This window comes from Protomyctophum bolini (assembly GCF_963924005.1).
Source record: "Protomyctophum bolini genome assembly, chromosome: 23".
NCBI lineage: Eukaryota > Metazoa > Chordata > Actinopteri > Myctophiformes > Myctophidae > Protomyctophum > Protomyctophum bolini.
In genome coordinates, this window is record NC_137884.1 from 23180133 (window position 1) to 23203909 (window position 23777).

Sequence of the window (23777 nt, forward strand, 5' to 3'; positions counted from 1 at the left end):
AGGAATCTGCACCCCCAGCACACGCCTGCTGGAACTATATAAAACTGTCTGAGTAGAGTGGGCCTGTTCCCCTGAAGTGAACCCCTGATTATGACCAGAGCATGTTCACACTCCAGTCACTCCAGGTCACGTTATGGCCGTGTAACCGTAACGCAGACAGACAAGTCAGTCCATATAAAGCAAACGAATGGCTCAGATTGGTGAGGCTTACAGTGTATATCCGTTAAGGGGGCGTGGGGAGACATTGTACAGTACATCCAACACGCCACCATATAGTCGTGTACTGTAAATATGTGTGTGTCCTGCTCATGATAAGATAATAGCATGGTTATAACCTCAGTGGTTACAAGTAAAAGTCCGGTATTCAAAATGTACTTGAGTGAAAGCATCAAAATGTACTTAACCCATTTTGCGCGGGAACCCCTTTTGGTGTTAGCACTATGTTATGCTTTTGCTATTGAAAAATAGCAGATCTACAAGCTCATAGCGCGCCACCGAGTGGCGCGCTATGAGCTTGTAGGTCTGCTATTTTTGAAAAATCCAAGAACGACTGACAGAAACATAGCTTTTTCAGAAAACTGTCAGGATTCAGAAGACATTTTTAGAATCTGATCTCAGGTCAGAATGGGTTAAAGTACCCATTATGCAGAATGTCCCATTTCACAAGTGGGTCCTCCTCACCAGATTACTGCTAAACCTTCCAGCGTGGCGTGCTTACGACCACTTCCTGAACCTTTGTGTCTGAACTATGTCTTATGTCTGCTCCAGACACGGATTCTCTGGCTGATCCCTGACCATTAATCGGTTAAACCCTGCCGAGAGGTCACCTCAGGGGTCATTTTATATCTCTCTCTCTCTCTCTCTCCTTCACCAAGTCTCTTCGCTGGAAATAGCCGAGATCTGCGAGCTCACAATGGATCGCAATGCACCACACCACACTAAATGCTGATAGGAGGAGGAGGAGGTAACTTGTCACCTGACTCGCTTGTAGGAATTCTTTATACAACTGTTGTTGAAAATGTTATGAATTCCAATGCTACACTGATACCTTGAACTGCCATCCTGTTTTATTGTTCTATTTGTAACCATGTGTTTTTTTTTACCGTTGTATGTGATTCATGTTGTCTGCCTGTTATGCTTTGCTGTAAACCAGATCGCCCCTCGGGGACAAACACATAAATTAACCTGAACCTGAACACCACACCGTCAGCTTGTAGATCTGCCATTTCTGCTGAATGTTTGCCTATACGTTTTGCAGGTGGTTTTAGTTGTAAAGTACCTGCTGTGCCAGGGGTCAGAGGTCAGGGCCAGGGGTCAGAGGTCAACGCCATGCTGGCTCGCATGTGGAAGACATTTTTGTCAAAATGCCACGGACAGTGGCAACAGTGTTGTTTTCGTCGACTAAAACTAAGACAATTTCAACTACTCGACTACCTTTTTCCACTGACGCAAACTAAACGGAAACTACTTTGAAAACTAAGCTATGGTGACCAAGACTAAATATACTGACGATTTCGTCAACAAATAAAAACTAGACTACAATGTTAGGAAGGGACTAGTGGACAAGAGATCCACTATAAGTCATTTGTACACATGGGGTTGCATGCTGAAAATACTTGTAGGCTTGTAGAGGCTGGAACAGACCCCCGGGGGGGCCCTGGTTAATTACCTGAATAATAATGGTTTGATTAACAGACACTGGTCATAAGTGTCGGAACCCCAAGGTTAAGCTACAGTACTACAAAAATAAACCATGAAATGCATTTGAAAGTATCCGTAGAATACTATGAATTGTGTTGCTATACACATTTTAACAACAAATGTCTATCATGCAAAGATTGTTATTTTCCCATAGTTTCCCATTTACCTTTTTTCATTGCACTTAATACAACACATTTTGTCCAAATGGCCAGTATATCATTCTGCTTCAATAGTTACAGGCATAATTAGGACTGAGTTCATCTCATCTTCATTCCTGAGAAGCAGACCTTTTAAGTTAGCGATGCGAGGTTTGTTCACGAGGCCACATACAGTGAAACGATACGAGGTTTGTTCACGAGGCCACATACAGTGAAACGATGAGGGGTTTGTTCACGAGGCCACATACAGTGAAACGATACGAGGTTTGTTCACGAGGCCACATACAGTGAAACGATGAGGTTTGTTCACGAGGCCACATACAGTGAAACGATACGAGGTTTGTTCACGAGGCCACATACAGTGAAACGATACGAGGTTTGTTCACGAGGCCACATACAGTGAAACGATACGAGGTTTGTTCACGAGGCCACATACAGTGAAATGATGAGGTTTGTTCACGAGGCCACATACAGTGAAACGATACGAGGTTTGTTCACGAGGCCAGATACAGTGAAACGATACGAGGTTTGTTCACGAGGCCACATACAGTGAAATGATGAGGGGTTTGTTCACGAGGCCACATACAGTGAAACGATGAGGTTTGTTCACGAGGCCACATACAGTGAAACGATGAGGTTTGTTCACGAGGCCACATACAGTGAAACGATACGAGGTTTGTTCACGAGGCCACATACAGTGAAACGATACGAGGTTTGTTCACGAGGCCACATACAGTGAAACGATACGAGGTTTGTTCACGAGGCCACATACAGTGAAACGATGAGGGGTTTGTTCACGAGGCCACATACAGTGAAACGATGAGGGGTTTGTTCACGAGGCCACATACAGTGAAATGTGTGCTGTAGTGTAGTTGATGCAAGGTTAGCCCTCAGGTTACAGGCTTTTATTTTCATTCGCATCGGATCATAAAATGCAATGATCGGTGAACCTCCATGCACGCCCACCCCTGGAGAGCAGAAAGCACGCTGGCTGGGCCAGCCAGGCTAATGCGAGGCCACAGTGAAATGTGTGCTGTATTAGCTGCAGGTATGCGTGGGTTAAGTGTTCATCTGAATTGCAGCTAAAAATAGGCCTCACCATGCAGGCTTTCTGGTTTTTAATAGTCTGTTAAAAAACGTAGAAAGAATTCATTACGAGGAGCCCTTTGGGCAGATCTAAAAACCATGTATGTTGAAACGCTTTGAATCCCTGTGCGTCCGCCCTGCTGTCATAGTGGGTTGCCAGGCCACACGTTACCCCAAAGAAAACATATACCTGAAACCACTTACTCTAGTATTACGACACGCACGATCTCCAGAGAACATTTACACACGATATACTATTTACACAATCACGTCTACACTCAAACACACTACTCAAATGTGTACTATGTACAGTAGTTACAAGTACATTTTGAAAATTGAAAAGTGCAAAAGCATCGAGTCCAAATAAACTTTAAAGTATCAAAAGTACTCGTTGTGTATAGAAACGTCCCAAGTTTCCAAACGTGTAAGATGTCAAAATCTTTAGAAAAATGGGTCGAAATGTACAGTATGTACAGTATTAGGGCTGAAGAGGTTTAATGACTCTTTTGTGATAATAATCCAAATCTACAAAGTAACTATAGTAACAAAAGTTTTAAAATAAAAGTTAATTTACACTATCCAGTACAATATCTGGGTCCAGGGTGTCGTGGAGTAGGCCTATAAGAGTAGGCTGTAGTGAAGTTACAATGTGTGGAGTTTTCATGTTCTCCCTGAGTCCCCTAGTGCACAAAAACATGCAGCAATCCTGGTCTATAAACTGCCTCCCAATGGCCAGCCGAGGCGCCTGATGGAGGGGAAAATAACTGGTTCCTTCCACGAGCTATGTCTGGCCGGGGAAACTCCCCCCCTGTCAGGTGAAAAGAAGCAGCTTGGACTCCTCATGCATAGAAGGAAGCATGAGGTCAGTCCGCTGCCCTCCCCAGATTGGCAGAGGAAGTGTAGCGGCCAGGATTACATTAGATAATTGACACTGGGTGAAAAAATGGGTTACAAAATTGTGGGATAAAAAAAAAATTAAAATTTTTTATAATAATAAGTAGGCTGTTGGAAATTGTAAATACTCAAATAACTCAAATTGTACTCAAGTAAAATAATGTACTTAATAGATACTGTCCACCACTGCTTTGCATATGTTTACCACGACCCAGAGTTGAACCGTGAAATCACAAAACTCCAAACCTTCCCAAAACGCACAGATGATGAGCTCGACAAGACGACAACACACACACACACACACACACTCACACACACACACACACTCTCACACACACACACACACACACACACACACACACACACATGTTGACCCAGAATCCCACAGCAGCCGACAGGAACTCTATCCATACGTGTATATATACACACACAACACCCAGAGATCAACCACGGCGACCCTTGACCTTGACTCCGACAATCCCTCAACGCCATCCGTCACTCGTCACCCGGAGGTCTCTACGTCCTGCTTCCAGTGACCTCATCATCGACTCGTTTCAATGATTAAAGGGGACTTTCACCCAAAACAGTTCATTTATTCTGCAGGCTACAGTACTACTACACAGCGCACGCACACGCACACGCGCACACACACACACACACACACACACGCACACACGCACACACGCACACACACGCACACACGCACACACACACACTACAGTCCGCCCTGCTCAACCCCATTAGTCTTAAGCGCTGAGGTGACTTATTAACTGATAGAAATACTACACAGTATGTTAGCTTTTTTTCTTTGGTTTTTCCTTCAAATTAGCGCTTAGCTAAATTTGCAGCCGAGCCTTACCAGGAAGGGGGGGGGGGGGGGGGGGGGGATGGAATGAAAACAAATAATCGTATCATTTACATTTATATACACAGTAGCATAACCCGCGGTTATAACAACTCCAAAAGCATTCATAGCCTGATTCATACTTTCATACAACATATACGGGCATGCAACTGTCACTCACTGATGAATAGCTGATCTACAAGCTCACGGCGCATCACAACGCATTGCGAGCTAGCTTGCGCGGTACAGATCGGCTATTTTCAGAGAGCGACGACATCGTATACGTACGACGTATATAAACCAGTGGTTCCCAAACTGGGGTCCAGGGGGGTCCCCATGCAGCTAAATGATAGTTAGGAATCAAATTTTGGACCCTTATGGGTTTGTAACTCAAGAGACTGTGTACAAATGGTATCTTAACTGAATATCATTTTGGGGGTTCCTTGACATGAAAAGGTTTGAGTACCACTGGTATAAACTATAAGTGTGGGTGACATGAGGTCAGCCTCTTCTCAGATGCATTACTCATGACCTACCGCAGTCCTGAGCAGGTTCACACTGGGCCCGGGGTTGTTCATGTGAATGACTGAGACAGGAATGCTACAGTTGGCAACCGTCCCTCCCCTGGCAGCCTCTCCTCCAGCCCGCCGCCAAAACACTGGCACGTCTTGTCACGTCACTGTGAATGGGATGTGACCAACGAGAAAAGACCTGCAAAGGAAAACACAAAGAGAAAGGGGGGGCTACTGTAATTAACCCATTTAGGCCCGACGTCGAAATAAATAAAAAAAAGTTCGCTCTGAAAGAATTTATATACATATTCAAAGATTTGTGCCGCATTTTTACGAATTTTCTAAAATAGCAGACCTACAAGTTCATGGCGCGCCACTCGGTGGCGCGCTATGAGCTTGTAGATCTGCTATTTTTCAATAGCTAAAGTATAACAGAATGCTTGAAACACAAAAAGGGGTTCCCGCCCAAAATGTGTGCCGTGATTTTTGTACTTTGACTGTTTTGCATGTATCTATGGAGTTAACGTTACTCTAATAGACCCCCAGGTGTGGTTATATTATTCAAATATGTCTTCCGTGTGTATTTTTGGTTTCTGAAAGCCTTCGAGTCAAAAGGTCTCAATCGCAAATAACACCATTTTAGTGACATCATAACCCTGACCCCTCCCCCATTACCATACAAGAACAGCTGTGGGCGAGGCTTAAGTGTGGCCACATAAAAACATAATTTTAACACTTTCTGTACACTTTTTTGGAAAGAAATCTTCCTCCTAGTATAATCACAGTTATTGAAATTAATGCTGCTCTGCAACAGGGCTCTGTGGTCCGTGACGCAGCAGACACATGGCAGGGAGTCATCGGAGAGCATGCTTGGGTGCACATACTGGAGTTGAAGTGTTAATAGTCATACAGACACACACATTCTCCGTCTGCCCGTCTCACACACATACTGTACATTCACTGTACATGTGCGCACGCTTTAGGATTAATGCCAATCCTAATTATTAAAGCTGAAGAATCACACCCGTACATGTGAACTGAGCGGTGCAACTCTCCTCTCTCTCTCTCTCTCTCTCTCTCTCATTAGCAGGCAACAGTGCAGCACTAATACTATCTCTCTCTGTTTCTGGCAAACAGCACCCCTACTGGTATTAATAGTCATATACTGGTGCTCATGGCCACATGGGTACATAGGTGAACACGGACATTGCTGTTCCTTGGAGTGCTTGCACCACTCAAAAATAGCCGTTCTACAAGCTCACAATGACTCGTGCCGCGAACACATCATGTGAGCTTGTAGTTCGGCTATTTTCACGATACCGGCACACAATTATATAATATAATATAATATAATATAGGTATAAATGTGGCCTAACTAACTTACTGACTCACTCCTAGCTCCGGACCTCCACCACCCAGTTCACAACAAAGACACAGTCGGTATAGAGCTCTTGCCTTTGGACCACTGCATCAGAAACCCAAAAATGGTATCTGTAAATTTATATAGCGCCTTTATCCAAGGCGCTTTACAGAGATTGTGCATTACATTCACCCATTCACACACACAGTCACACACCGATGGCAGCGGAAACCATGCAGGGCACCAACCAGCACATCGGGAGAAATTAGTGGTTCAGTGTCTTGCTCAAGGACACTTCGACACTAACTCTGGGGGAGCCCGGGTTTGAAAAGGCAACCTTGAGGTTGCCATCCAGGCACTCAACCCCTGAGCCACCACCCGGCCCCGTATCTGTGCCAGGCAGAAGAATGGATTTACAACTAAGACAATCTCGTCAGAACGCACAGCTGTGTGTGGTGTGGAGACCACAAACACAAACATAAAACTGGCAGTGACTTGTTTTTTTTTCTTCGGTGGACGACGACGGGTAATCAGTTAATTTATACTTTTATGACAAGATCCAACAGCATCATCATATCAAGTTAACGATTATGATGATGTTGTGTTTGCTATTGTCACAGAAACACACTGCACGGCTACTGTAACTGGAGAACAAAGATAGCTATTAGCTACGGCCAATCGAAACAACTCTATGTAAATATACGTGTAGGAATGTTCACACCCCTAAAATGCGTAAATACAAAGACATCTTTGCAATGTAATTGCAACGATGTAATGACACTAAAACAACTTTCTGTTGGCATAAAAACCTTCTTTAACCCTCTAACACCCGCATTAATTTCTACTTGCAAAAAATAGATTTCAACCTTACTACTACTTTGTACTACTAGCACTGACACTAAAAAAGATGTTAAAAAAAATAAAAAAATAAAGTTTGATGAAAAATTTATAATAATTATATAATAATTATATAATAATATAATAAATTAATAATTTACATTTGGGGGATATCTTTCACAATAATGAATAAAACATGTTCTAGACATTCTAATGATCACAAAAAAACATATATTACAATTATTTTACCTACTTTTATTAGGGTAAAGGTCAAAAGTTTTAGGTTAAAAAATGTTCAAAATTGCGTCGGACCAAACACATGCACCCCACAGGCCTTGGGTCCTAAACGATGAGCCAACACCCGCCCGATGAGCTCATAGCGAGAGAAGAAATTAACATGGCGTGTCGGCGGCATCGATGCCCCACATATAGCTTCTTCTTCTCCACTCTTTTATTAGTGAGACGGTGGCACTTCTGTCACCGTGCTGCTGAAATAGCCCGGCGTGCGTTCACACGGGACCGGGTCACGCGCCGCGCTATCTAATCGCAGCACGCCACTATCCCGTAGAACTGTGATCTGAAAGCGCCAGAAGGACAGAGGCAGGAACGCAGAGAGGATCCGTCCTGACGTGGTGAGTAAAAGTTGCCATTATACACATTTAAGTTGACCATTAACTTATTGTCATACAAATAATTGTTTGTTTGGGGTTTTTTTGCATTGAACATTGGAACATTACAATTTGTTATTTCTGTTTGACTTGTAGAGGCTTCGTAATCACACATTACACAGGGCAGATGTGTCAAATACCTTACATGTACAAAGAAATCACTGACACATTAATATGTTTTTGTTATTATGTTTTTTTTGGGGTTTTTTTACAAAATAGTGGAAATAGCTGATCTACAAGATCTGCTTTTATTGAAACATATTTACATATATTTTTTCAACATTGATCATTATGTATGATCAATGTTGATTAAATGTATCGCGATTATCTAAAATAATTGCAATTAGGCGATATATAATCATTGTGACAAGCCCGACTACAGGAAATCAAACGTAAAGAAGTAATTATGCATGTGCACACACTCGCGCACACACACACACACACACACACACACACACACACACACACACACACACACACCTCATAGATACAGTGCACAGGTGAGTTGCCCGGAGCCAACCTGAGTATGAGTCATGCTGGTGACAGATGTGGTTATTGGTCAGACAGAGGACAGATGTGGTTATTGGTCAGACAGAGGACAGATGTGGTTATTGGTCAGACTCGTGGGTTGAAAGGGTTTAACCACCCAATTTAAACCCTCTGGGACTTGCTTTTTTGAGGGGCGCTGTCGCCTGGCTTTCGAAATTCTGTCATATGGCAGCCAAGTCTATGGACTTTTTAATGTTTGGTTCCATCTACACCAAATCTCCTCGCTGAAATTAGCCGTTCTACAAGCTCACAGCTAGTGCATCACGAGTGAAAGACGCAATGCTTTGGGAGCATTCAGATCAGCTATTGTTTGGCCAATGTTGTCCCCCAGAATGCCTGGGGTTCAGATAAGTAAGACCAATGGTGTTGATGTTGTCCCTGGCTGGTGAGCTTGCAACCAAGTGTACAATTACTTATACTGGCTCTCTTGTCCACTAGTCCCTTCCTAACATTAGTCTAGTTTTTATTTCGTGACGAAATTGTCGATATATTTAGTCTTAGTTTTAGTCATCATAGCTTAGTTTTCATTTAGTTTGCGCCAGTGAAAAAAGGTAGTCGACGAACATTCTTGTCTTAGTTGTAGTCGACGAAAACAACACTGGTGGGGACTGGGGACCTATTGAATCTGAATGAACTGTACATAAAATGATTTATTGTATTACTGTTTGTTCTTATTGACACCTATTGCTTGTATTGTATTGGTAATGCTACTAACTCATTATGTCGCACTTTTGCATTGGTTTGATGCCATCAAGTTAATTTCGTTATATGACAAAATAAAACCAATGTATCCATCCATGATGGATACAGCATCAGTCATCCGATAGTGTTACTTTGAGCTGTTATTATCAATGACCACATTAACCCATTCTGACCTGAGATCAGATTCATACGAGGTTTCCACTGGACACACACTGGTCTGATGAACCCATTCTGACCCGAGATCAGATTCTAAAAATGTCAGTCGTTCTTCGATTTTTTTTCGAAAATAGCAGACCTACAAGCTCGTAGCTCGTAGCTATAAGCTTGTAGATCTGCTATTTTCCAATAGCTAAAGCATAACATGATGCGAACACCAAAATGGGTTCCCGTTCAGAATGGGTTAATGTGCATACTGTATATTACTTTGAGTTGTTATTATCAATGACCACATTAATGTGCATACTGTATATTTTTTTGCCATTTTTTTGCCAGATTAGTTTGCGGTAACCAATATAAAGATGACACACGTCAAGTCGTTCCAGACGATCCCCATGTCGAAGGTACAGTACGCACAGAAAAAAAAGTCTCTGACTGCGAGTGACACAGTGGCTTTTTGCATGATTATTTAACTGATTCCATCATCATGCAGCCCATCTGGGCTACAATGTGCCCCCTTTCAAATATACTGAATTTCAGTGGTGAAAAGTAACTAAGTACTTTTTACTTAAGTACTGTACTTAAGTACAATATTTTTACTTCTACTCCACCACATCTCAGAGACAAAATTTGTACTTTTACTTCACTACGATTATTTGAAAACTTTAGTTACTACTGGTTACTTTGGCGATTTTAATTTTTGATTCGAAAAAATACATTAAACACCTCAACCCTATACATTTCGGCCATTTGAAAATAGCCGATCTACAAGCTCACAATGCGTCGCAACGCAACACATTGTGAGCTGGTAGATCGGCTATTTTCAATACATAAAATAAAATACACATTTTGAACTTGTGAAATGGACATTCTGCATATTATGAGTAATTTTAGTACATTCTGATAGCGTCACTTTTGTACTTTTACTCAAGTACATTTTCACTTCCGTACTTTTACTTGTAATTAAGTACTTCTAAATTGCAGTATTGGTACTTTTACTTAAGTAGAACAATTGAGTATTCTTTCCACCACTGCTGAATTTAGAACAATATTATTCCGATACTTTGCCAGCCAAATTTCAGTCCAAATTGACAAGTAGCCTATTATATTGAGACAATATTCTTTAATACCGTGCGCCATTTTCATTGTGTGGCCCCGAACTATAGTCTATGAGAGAGATCTGCAAGGAAGAGGATTATGCCTTTCTGAGTACGAGAGGTCAACAGAAGAAAAGACAGGTGACGGACGATGGCGTCGCTTTGGGACACGACTGGAAAGACAAAAAGGAGGAGAGGGTAAGCAGTAGACAGACAGACAGACAGGAGAGTCCCGACACAGCAGCTTCTAATATATTATTTAGGCCACAAAATCTATAAATCTCACACTATTAAGGCAACCGGCCGGTTCCACGCGCTGCACAAGGTGCTTTTTTTCCCCACTTGAGCACCTGCCCCTCTAAATGTCTGTGCACGCCACTGCATATCCTAGTGCCATAATGATCTGACGTCAGCTAATTACTCACTTCCTCAGAAATATATTTCCCCATAATCATCGATGCTCCACCCTATACTGTATATAATTTCTCATAGTGAAATTAGGAAACATCTTCCAATACAAATATATACAGGATGTACTGTATACTATACAGTGTGGACATCATGCCTCAATGTACACCGTTTATTTTGACTGTGATCTATTTTAATGAGCGGGTCAAGTGTGTGTCTTTTTCCGTGTGTTTTTTTTTTCAGAACCACCGGCGAATGGAAAGGGAGCGCCAGGAGCAGGAAAGACTCCAGGAAATAGAGAAGTGCAAGAAGGTGAAAGAGCACGACACACACACACACACACACACACACACACACACACACACACACGCTCTTCTCATTCATTGCCATTGTCTTCCTCTGCATCTTTTGGAATCCTCCTGTTAAATAAACCTACTGTGTAGACGTGCGTGTCTTCACTGTTTGCCCTCCCACACACACACACACACACACACACGATCAGCTATTTCAATATATTGTGCGTGCCTGCGTAACCGTGTGCACACACACACACACACACATACGTGGCCGTGGGGGGTCTCTGCTTTTGTCAGATGTAAGAAGGGGAGCTCCTGTCTTTAGTAAAGGGGGAAAAAAAGGTTGGGAAGCGTGCTGACCTAAATATCTTTTGGATCACCTGGGGTCCCAATGACATGCAGGTTGGAATCCCTCTGTGGAGGCAAACCTCACTCTGCTCCGGGCAGGGCGAGGGATGATTAAATTGGGGGACAGAGAGTTCTTTGGAAGTCAGATCTCATAAAGAGGTTTGGGTGGATGTGTGGCTCCCGGTAGCTGACATGAGGACACTGTGATTTGACGTTGAGTGGTGGGGACGTTGACTAGTGGTGGAGAGAAAAAAAGTACTCAATTGTTCTACACCTTTTGGTGTTTTAAGAATTATGTTATATTTTAGCTATTGAAAGATAGCAGACCTACTGTACAAGCTTCTTTTTTCTTTTTTTTTTATGACAATGCGACGCAAATCTTTGAATATATATTCTTTCAGCACGAATGTTTTTAACTAAAATCTTTGCTTCTGGGGAAATAGAATCGTACCCAGGGCTAAATGGTAAAAGTACAGTACTATAAGTAAATGTAGGCCTACTTAGTTGCTTCCTTTACTTTAGGAGAACTGGCTCCAGGGAGCTGCCAGGACGCTGTGACATGAGGTGAGACACCTCTGGAATGTAGTGTTGTAGTGTTGAGGAGAACCCCAGAGGTGGCCTTATGTCCGCAAGTCTCATCAAATTTGATGGATGGACGAGTAGGTACTGGTATAGCTGCCGTTTTCATTTGCATTTGTATTTTTGAGGAGCGCTATAGAGTCTCCGCCCCCTCCGGACGAGCGGCCCGGAAGACAATTTCCAATATTTTTTTTCCCCATAGACGTTTCAGAAAGTATTTTATTTAAAGACCTTGTCATGATTCGTCACCATCCGAGTTGGCTTTGTCCGAGGCTTGAAAGGCCTTTAAATAAATGCTTTCTGAAACATCTATGGGTAAAATGTATTGGAAATTGTTTTCATGACTGTGTGTTCTAAGTAAGTGAACATGTGCCAAAACATTACTGTGTACTTGCACAATAACTGCTTTGGAAGACTGGCATGATCACAACCGTGCCAGACAGTGACACACCACCATCGCTTTATGATTTATCCCAGGCAGCTAATTAGAATAATTACAAACATTGCGTAATGCAAACTGTTGGCAAGATGAACACAGTAACACTCACCCTGAAGTGACCCTCGGCAGCATGATGTGGAATGTCATTCCATGAGACGGTTGTCTTCTCGTAACTCCAAGATTACCTCATTGTCTTCAGCTGGAGGCAGACAGACAGACAAACAGGCAGACAGGCAGGCAGACAGACACGCAGCAGATGTAGACACATGAGTCAAAAGTGTCATTTTGTTATAGAATAGATTAGATTAAATAAATGGTAAATGGTGCATTTATATAGCGCTTTTACTTTTCATACTGCTATATAAGGACCGTTCTACTTCTAATCACCTCCATGGAAACTAACAACAGACAATCACAGTTTTCGTTGTGGTTGAGCCTCTGGGCTCACTGTCATTATAGGGCTGCAAGGCATATCAGTCTGTCTATAACCTCACCCCCCTCACAATCACGCCGCGCACACGCACGCACGCACGCACGCACGCTCGCACGCACGCTCGCGCGCCTCGATGACAACATCAGGATGGTTTGGGACCAAAAAGGAACTTTCCCTATCAGTCTCTCTCAAATTATGCAATGTGCTTCCCACTGAAATACGCACCGCAGAGAGGCACGTAAACATGCACACGCTCTCTCTCTCTCACACACACACACACACACACACACACACACACACACACACACACACACACGAACAACAGACCTTGCGACACCGTAGCCTAAAACCCCACTGACAATAATGTCAAAACATGCTCATTTCGTTTAGATAAGGTTTTTAAATCTCCAGAACAACGACAGGGCGTGAGAAAGGAAGGAAAGACATGCACGTGGTGGTGTGTGTGTGTGGGGGTGGGGGGGGGGGGGGGGGGGGGTCGCACTTATGTGTGTATGAAGCCTTAGATAGAACATGTGTTCTTTATGTGTGTATGAAGCCTTAGATTTCGGAGGTCTTTTGAGGATAGTGCTTTCGTCTGGAATTCCACGTAAGAAAACAAAAACTCACGTTTGGGGGCAGCTGGATGCCACAACAATTAATGCCACATGTGTACAGTATGTGCATCATAGTGTGCAACTAAGCTGGTAATAAGAGTAATGTTTTTTACCCTCAACACTAATGTGACCGACTGTATCAGCAGCATGACATTCTTTAAATGCTGTGCTCCTGTCTCTCGCCCACGCTGGCTTCCTATCCATCCACATGTTCCCCCTCTCTCTGACACACACACACACACACACACACACACACACACACACACAGGCCATGCACACGGAACAACGCACACGCTCACCAACGTGCACGCACAGTCGCACGCACACACACAGAGCAAAGCTGCTAATTGTTGACAGGCGGTGTCCATTGAGAGCAACCGGCCTTGGTTCATGTGTCCCATCTGAACCATTTAAAATCAATCACTCAGACGTACACGCACACAAGCGCGCACGCACGAGCACACGCACACGCACACACACACACACACACACACACGCACACGCACACGCACACGCGACAGGAAACGACATCCCAAAGAGCAGAAATCTAAGGTCAACCACAGCAGGTCATGCAGGAGGAGGTCATGCTTATTCCCTTTCCTCACTTTTACGCATCGAGACACGGACACGGATTATACTCACGCACGTGCGCATGCACGCGCGCGCACACACACACACTGTACACACCCAGTTCAGGGTCAGGGGTGTACGGCTTAAAGAAGAATGTTTGTGTGCTTAAATCAGTGCACACAGTCCCAGGGAACGTCTCACACCTTCTGACCGTGACCAGAGAGCTTGAAACCATTAGAGGGGATTTAGGATATTGTTTTGATCCGTTCTTTGTTTCCGACTCAAATCCAGTCTGAGTCAAACAGATGTGACTCAAACCTGTTGCCAGGCTTTTTTGGGTCCTGATGGCGATCCAAGATTTTCCTGATCCTAGCTTTGAACAATATTTTGTCAGTGAGTGCAAAACGTTCTATAAATGAATTTGAAACACTTGAGAAATGAACACAAAATAGTGTTTTGATAGATTCAAATTTAAATTGTAAAAGAACAAGGAAAGATCATAAGATGAACATTAACTGATTTGGGGCCCTGTCGGATGAATACAAAATTAATATCAACATCCTAATACTGTCCAATAATTAGATTATCCGGATTATAAGCAGCAGTAACTGCCATCAAAATATGAGTCCCCAGTCAAAATACACTTTGTGTTTGAAATAGATACTTGTGCTTTCTAAGGTGTGATTTGGGGCCCTAAAGATGAATACAAAATGAATATCAACATCCTAATACTGTCTAACACTTCGATACGGAGGGGGATGTAATTATGACAGGCTGTCAAAATATGACTCCTCAATCAAAAAACACTTTCTAAGGTGTTAAAAATAAATCATGAATAGAAAACCAACTACACACATAAGAAAATAAAACACACATTCAGTTGCACATAATTGCCGATACAGCATGTCATGTATCTGTCTCACGGCGGAAAATTGCTGATCTACAAGCTCATAATTGAATTGAATTTTAATTCACACATTAATCATGTTACCAAGATTGCCTTTTTTCACCTTAGAAATATTGCACGAATCAGAGCCTATTTGTCCTTGTTTTTCGGCTTGACTACTGCAATGCACTTTTTTCAGGACTGCCTAAGAAAACAACTGACAGATTACAACTTGTCCAAAATGCAGCAGCCAGAGTTTTAACTAGAACTAAGATGAGAGAACATATTACTCCAGCACTGGCTTCCGGTTGTTTTTAGGATTGATTTTAAAATTATTTTACTTGTCTATAAAGCTCTCAATGGTCTCGCACCTTCCTACCTACATGACTGCCTGCCTAAATATGTCCCAAAGGTCTTCCACTGCTGGCCTGCTCGCTTTGCCAAAAAAAATGGGATCAAAAAAATACGGGGAAGCAGCTTTTTGCTTCTACGGGCCGTCGGCATGGAACAAGCTCCCACTGTACCTTCGTCAGGCAGCCTCTGTAGACATTTTTAAAGCTCAGCTCAAGACCCACTTCTACAACATTGCTTTTAATTGATCTTTTATTTTTTTATTTTTTGTTCATGTCCTGTTTTTTAATGTCGTTGCCTTGCTTTTCTTTTATTCTCCATTGATCTGTAAAGCACTTTCAGCTGCATTTCATGTCATGAAAGGTGCTATACAAATAAAGTTTTATTGTTATTATTATTAATGCACTGCATCAAGACTCAACATCCCACACATTATGACGATGGTGTAAAGTAACTAAGTACATTTACTCAAGTACTGTACTTAAGTACAATTTAGAGGTATTGTACTGGATTGTTTCTGATGCCTTTACACTACATCTCAGAGGCAAATATTGTACTTTTACTCCACTACATTTATTTCAAAACTTGTGTTATTAGTTACTTTGTAGATTGTATTATTACAAAAACATAACCACTTCAGGCCGGATATACATTTCGGCCATTTGGAAATAGCCGATCATCTACAAGCTCACAATGTGTTGCGATTACACAATCAATACCTTTCCGTACGCAGTTGAATTATCATGATTCAAGGCATGCATGAACAGAGTATTTTAACTACTTGATGTCTGAGTTATTAGGACTTAGAACACTACACAGACATTGTTTTATGACAATTATTTGTTCCACACACACACACACACACACACACACACACACACACACACACTGAAGTGACTATACTGACACGTCTTTTCCTGAACTTATCAATTCAATCAGAGGGAGCTTTATTGGCACGAGGAAACAAAGGTTTTCACAAGTGCCGCTGCATGGGAAAGAGGAAGTCACGCCTCTGATTGGCCTACCAAACTTCCCCTTCTGATTGGCCAACTTCCGCTCATGCTTCCGCTATACGCTACGTAAGGACATCTCGGGATAGCTCGTCTCCATGTTGTTTTTGGCAGTTTTGAGTTTTGATTTTAGTTTTAGTCATATAGACTCTTCAATAGTTTTAATTTAGTTTCAGTCAGATTTTAGTCACCTGGAAGGTTTTAGTGTTATAGTCGACTAAATATCATAACATTTTAGTCGACTCCTAGTCCGTCCGTACAGATTCTAGTCGACTAAATCAACTAGATTTAGTCGACTAACATGTATTTTGGCGGGCCTTGACGCAGTCGCAATGACTGGTTTACAAAATAGCAGATCTACAGATTGTAGATCCATTTTCAGCATGCAAGAAAGTGTAAAATGACTCATACTGGATCTCTTGTCCACTAGTCCCTTCCTAACATTTTTGTCTAGTTTTTATTCGTCTACTAAATTGTTAATAATATTTAGTCTTAGTTTTAGCCATCGTAGCTTAGTTTTCATTTAGTTTTCTTCAGTGGAAAAAAAGGTAGTCGACGAACAGTTTGTCTTAGCTTTAAAGATTAAATAGTCATGTTTTCGGGGCGACGTTCCTCCGCACACCTCTCGACTATCGCCGGTTCGCCCGCCGTCGCCCGTAGTTGCCCCCGGGTCCGTCAGTGCCGAGCCCCCGGGTCCGTCAGTGCCGAGGCCATCCTGACGATTTTCTGGAGACATCTTGGATGGGTGCGTCTCAAGTGCCTTTAGGTGCCTGCTATAGACAAATCCACAGGACTCCATTTCCATCACCGCTATAAACCCCTTATCCCTAAACTTCTTTGCCTTTTTCTTTTTTTGTTACTATTTTGAAAAGCATTTTGAATAGTTCAACTAGTAGCCAATCTACATTGACACATTGTGACCTTGTATAGACTGGCCATTTAAACTATTCAAAAATGTTTTGCAAAAATGGTAAAAAAAAATAAAAAAATAAGAAGTTTAGGGATAAGGGGTTTAGAGCGGTGACGATAAAATGGAGCCCAGAGTGCCGTGTTATGTTGTTCTGGGCATCTTTGTAAAGTTTCACGTGTCAGTAAAAAGCAGGTAAAAGAGTAAGTTGAGCAGACAAACGGCTGTCACTTTCCCCCATTCTCTCTCGTTGTTGTAGCTGCGGGTGTTTATCACAGGAAATAAGACGGCTGCGTGCAGACAGAGCACACGTCTCTGTGGATTTGTCTATAACGGTTCTGGTTCTGACCCATACAGACAGACAGACGGGTGGGTGGGTGGGTGGGAGGGGAGAGCACCACCGCTTTATGCACCGAGATTTAGGTCTTTGGTTTGGAGGTCGCCGTTCTCAAAAGACTCTCTCCTTTAGCCTTGAGAAAGAGCCGCTGCACATTGGGCTACAACCGAGGCCATGGTGTATTTCATCATCCATGACAGCTTTTAACCCATTTTGGGGCGGCGGCATTTTGGGGCGGCTTGTAGGTCTGCTATTTTTGGAAAATTCGAAGAACGACTGACATATAGAAACATAGCTTTTTCAGAAAAGTGTCAGGATGTAGAAGACATTTTTTTAGAATCTGATCTCAGGTCAAAATGGGTTAAGGACAGGAGGCTGCCGAGGTTTTGGGAAGTGGTCCACATTTTCCAGTTTGATGTTGTGGATGGAGATGTTTTGGGGGGTTTAGGACATATGGCGTAGGACAGTCTTTTATATATGTTGATGACACACACACGCACATGCATGCACACGTACTGTACGCACAACTGTAATACTAAATCTAATAACCTTGTCCTCACAGGGACCAGAACAAAATGTCAGAATTTAGTACACTCCTAGTTTTTTCTTTTAATGTTTAACTAGCCTTGTGGGACCTCTGGTCTCCGAAAGCTTGTAAAACATGGAGCGCCGCTCACACAACCATATCCAGATTTACGACATTATAAGGAAATGGATTTAGATGGATTTGGATGTTTTTATAAGCGTATGCACGTGTGTGTTTTGTGTGTGTGTGTGTGTGTGTGTGTGTGTGTGTGTGTGTGTGTGTGTGTGTGTGTGTGTGTGCACTGCAGGAGAAAGAGGAACAGTGGCGCAGTCGTGTAGCAGAACGAGCGTCTACTGAGGAACAGGCGGTCAGAGAGAGACTGGCACGACTCAGGACGTTCAAGGTGAGGCGCACGCACACACACACACTCACACACAGACACACACACAGACACACACACACACACACACAGACAGTTTAGGCCAGCTTCTATAGTTAGTGCTCACTGCGTTCGCAAAAAATGTCTCTGCTGTTGGGAGGAAACCTCATAACTCCAAAATGTTATATTGTATATTCTGCTCCACCCTTACTGTATATGTTGCTCCACCCTTACTGTATATTCTGCTCCACCCTTACTGTATATTCTGCTCCACCCTTACTGTATATGTTGCTCCACCCTTACTGTATATTCTGCTCCACCCTTACTGTATATGTTGCTCCACCCTTACTGTATATTCTGCTCCACCCTTACTGTATATTCTGCTCCACCCTTACTGTATATGTTGCTCCACCCTTACTGTATATTCTGCTCCACCCTTATTGTATATTCTGCTCCACCCTTACTGTATATGTTGCTCCACCCATGCATGATGCAGGAGTTTCAGAGGAAGGTGCTGGTCGAGGATAGCGGAACAGATCCCATCTCCATAAACCATGCTGAAGAGGCTGTGAACCACCCTAAACCCTAAACCCTAAACCTGAGAGCGGAACAGATCCCACCTCCACAAACCACCTGCTGAAGAGGATGTGAACCATGCTAAACCCTAAACCTGAGAGCGGAACAGATCCCACCTCCATAAACCATGCTGAAGAGGCTGTGAACCATGCTAAACCCTAAACCCTAAACCTGAGAGCGGAACAGATCCCACCTCCCTAAACCACCTGCTGAAGAGGATGTGAACCACCCTAAACCCTAAACCCTAAACCTGAGAGCGGAACAGATCCCACCTCCCTAAACCACCTGCTGAAGAGGATGTGAACCACCCTAAACCCTAAACCCTAAACCTGAGAGCGGAACAGATCCCACCTCCCTAAACCACCTGCTGAAGAGGCTGTGAACCACCCTAAACCCTAAACCTGAGAGCGGAACAGATCCCACCTCCCTAAACCACCTGCTGAAGAGGCTGTGAACCACCCTAAACCCTAAACCTGAGAGCGGAACAGATCCCACCTCCCTAAACCACCTGCTGAAGAGGCTGTGAACCACCCTAAACCCTAAACCTGAGAGCGGAACAGATCCCACCTCCCTAAACCACCTGCTGAAGAGGCTGTGAACCATGCTAAACCCTAAACCTGAGAGCGGAACAGATCCCACCTCCCTAAACCACCTGCTGAAGAGGCTGTGAACCATGCTAAACCCTAAACCTGAGAGCGGAACAGATCCCACCTCCCTAAACCACCTGCTGAAGAGGATGTGAACCACGCTAAACCTGAGAGCGGAACAGATCCCACCTCCCTAAACCACCTGCTGAAGAGGCTGTGAACCACCCTAAACCCTAAACCTGAGAGCGGAACAGATCCCACCTCCATAAACCACCTGCTGAAGAGGATGTGAACCACGCTAAACCTGAGAGCGGAACAGATCCCACCTCCCTAAACCACCTGCTGAAGAGGCTGTGAACCACCCTAAACCCTAAACCTGAGAGCGGAACAGATCCCACCTCTCTAAACCACCTGCTGAAGAGGCTGTGAACCACCCTAAACCCTAAACCTGAGAGCGGAACAGATCCCACCTCCCTAAACCACCTGCTGAAGAGGATGTGAACCACGCTAAACCCTAAACCTGAGAGCGGAACAGATCCCACCTCCCTAAACCACCTGCTGAAGAGGATGTGAACCACGCTAAACCCTAAACCCTAAACCAGTGAGAGCGGAACAGATCCCACCTCCCTAAACCACCTGCTGAAGAGGATGTGAACCACCCTAAACCCTAAACCAGTGAGAGCGGAACAGATCCCACCTCCCTAAACCACCTGCTGAAGAGGATGTGAACCACCCTAAACCCTAAACCAGTGAGAGCGGAACAGATCCCACCTCCCTAAACCACCTGCTGAAGAGGATGTGAACCACGCTAAACCCTAAACCCTAAACCAGTGAGAGCGGAACAGATCCCACCTCCCTAAACCACCTGCTGAAGAGGATGTGAACCACCCTAAACCCTAAACCAGTGAGAGCGGAACAGATCCCACCTCCCTAAACCACCTGCTGAAGAGGATGTGAACCACCCTAAACCCTAAACCAGTGAGAGCGGAACAGATCCCACCTCCCTAAACCACCTGCTGAAGAGGATGTGAACCACCCTAAACCCTAAACCTGAGAGCGGAACAGATCCCACCTCCCTAAACCACCTGCTGAAGAGGATGTGAACCACCCTAAACCCTAAACCCTAAACCTGAGAGCGGAACAGATACCACCTGGCATAAACCACCTGCTAAAGAGGATGTGAACCACCCTAAACCCTAAACCCTAAACCTGAGAGCGGAACAGATCCCACCTCCCTAAACCACCTGCTAAAGAGGATGTGAACCACCCTAAACCCTGAACCCTAAACCTGAGAGCGGAACAGATCCCACCTCCCTAAACCACCTGCTAAAGAGGATGTGAACCACCCGCCCCCCCCCCCCCCGAACCTCAAATGACGTCACATTGTAGGCTCTACACTCTACAGCGCCGAACAGACTTTTATTCGGCTCTAAAATAGGAGTATGAATCGGCCCTTAGAGTCTAAGGAGTGTGCCCTGGGATTCTTTTGGCTATGAAAAGTGTGCCCTGGCACACTTTTTGGGAAACACTGCCTTAGGCCGAGACTTAAGAAAACATTTTTCCTTTTATTTTATCATGCTCCTGCACTTTGAGCACAGAGCACTTTATGAGCACGATAAAATAAAAGTCTCGGTCTAAGGAGTTTTCCTTCATTTTTTTTATATACAGTGAGCGAGTCTTTTTCTGTCAAGTTAACCACCCTAAACCACCTGCTTAACTCTCCTGTAGCCGTGCCCGAGATAACGATTGTCCAGGTCGCCACACCCGTGCGCGCGTGCGTGAAATTTTCACATTCAATCCTGATTCTCAATTTATTTTTGTTGATCTGTTATTTTCAATAGTTTGGGTCCCGGGAAACGTCACATTTTTCTTTTGGGTCGTAAGCTAAGAAGTTTGGAAACCATGTGCTACAGTCTAGTCTACAGTAGGCATGGGAATATCCATTAAGTCATCAATTGACAATTGATAAGTTTTGATAACCTTTTTTTGATTGAAGCATGTATTAACCGTTTACAGAATTACAGTATAATACAAGCACAACTCAATATCGATCGATTAACCGGTTAGTTGATAAGCAACGTTTTATTTTATCTGAGAATCCCTCAATGTCTAACATAAAGATTTACATTTTGCTGATAATATACAGAAATAATACAAAATAATATACATATTATAATCCTTAAAAATGTTTGCTCTGCCCAAAGAGCAGGCCGGTGCCTTGCATGGCTGCCTCCACCATCTGTGCGACACATTGTAAAGCACTTTGGATGAAGACAGGCATTGCAGAAATGTGGAATATTTATAGAAATGCATGCAGCCAGACCCTTTACTGTATACGTGCGTGCGCGTGCGTGCGTGTCTGCTATATCTACGGTGGGAAAGTGTGTCTGACAAAACAAGATTAAAGATGCTGAGATGTTGGCCATCTATGGTATAAAGGTCCATGTGGAGGACATAGTGGAATATGGCAGAAAATAGACACCATTAATCAATTTTGTGCGGGAACCCCTTATGCTATGCTTTAGCTATTGAAAAATAGCAGATCTATACAAGCTCGTATACGAGCTTGTAGATCTGCTATTTTTTTAAAGTCATTAAAATGTTGGCGCAAATCTTTGAATATATATTTCAGAGCGAACATTTTTAACTAAAATATTAGCTTCTGGGAGATCCCTGGAACTACATATTTTGAGATGGGGGTGCGTGGCTCAATAACAGATAATTCTGGGGGTCCTTGACATGAAAAAGGCTGAGCACCGCTGACATAGAAACATGGATTTTGAAGCCTTTTTTTTAAAATCAACCTCAGTCCCAAATGGGTTAATACCAGTGGACTGTGGAGCTCTGGAGACATGTATGGATGGACGGCCGAACGGACAACGAACAGAACCAAAGAAAAGATATGCATTAAAGCAGTGGTTTTCAACCAATGGTCTGGGGACCACCAGTGGTCCTTGAGGGGGTTCCAGCCGGTCCCCAGTTACATGCAGTATATGATGGAGAGTTGGATAAAAGGAGTTACATTATTGTTAAACACCTGCATTAGGCTACTTCATTTACAAGAAGTCTACACAATTAGGGGGCCACATGCGGCCCCAACCTTCACTTAATAGACCGATAAATTATTGATTTGCAAACATGACCGCTTTAATTACTAATCAAAATTAGTATAGCTTGATGAGTATAGTATTAAAATGTAATTTTTATTTTTTTATGTTCAATGCATTTGTATTTAGTTTCTAAAGTTAACATAACTATAATTAAAGGCATTTGAAATTTAAAAAATATATATACTTTTCAGCTCAAAACATGTGCGTTTTTTGAGCTTGTAGATATTTTTGCTACGACAGTAATATGCAATGTGGCGGTGGCCCTCGTGAGTGTGGAAATATTGTGTCCCTCTCCATTGTCAAAGTTGCCCACCCCTGCATTATAGTATAATTATAATAGGCTACTGTACCTTATGGCGGCAAAGATATTTAGAGATCAGCTTAGACGGGAAACATACATGATTGTATGATGAATTGTTTCATGATGAATTCCTGCTCTGTTCTTTGGCTATACAGAAGTGTATATTTGTAGTACGTCTCTAATTTGTTTTGATGAATTGAACAAGGTGGACCCTCTTGTAAACATATGTAATGCTTTATTGGGTCTCACAGTTAACAGTCTTTGTGTCGAGTTGTGCTTGAAATGTATTCTGTAATTCTGCAAACTGTTAATAAATATCTCAATCAATGTAATGCAACAATCCAATATGCATACAGAGCGAGAGAGAGAGAGTGAGAGTGAGAGAGAGAGAGAGAGAGTTGTGCCAGGTACGTAAAGAGATGGAGCAGTGCAGGCCAGGAACAACTCAATGACCTTCCAACACACACACACACACACACAAACCGGACACACCCTATTTTGTGCACATCTGTGTAAACAGATCAACTTTGGTGTGTGTGTGTGTGTGTGTGTGTGT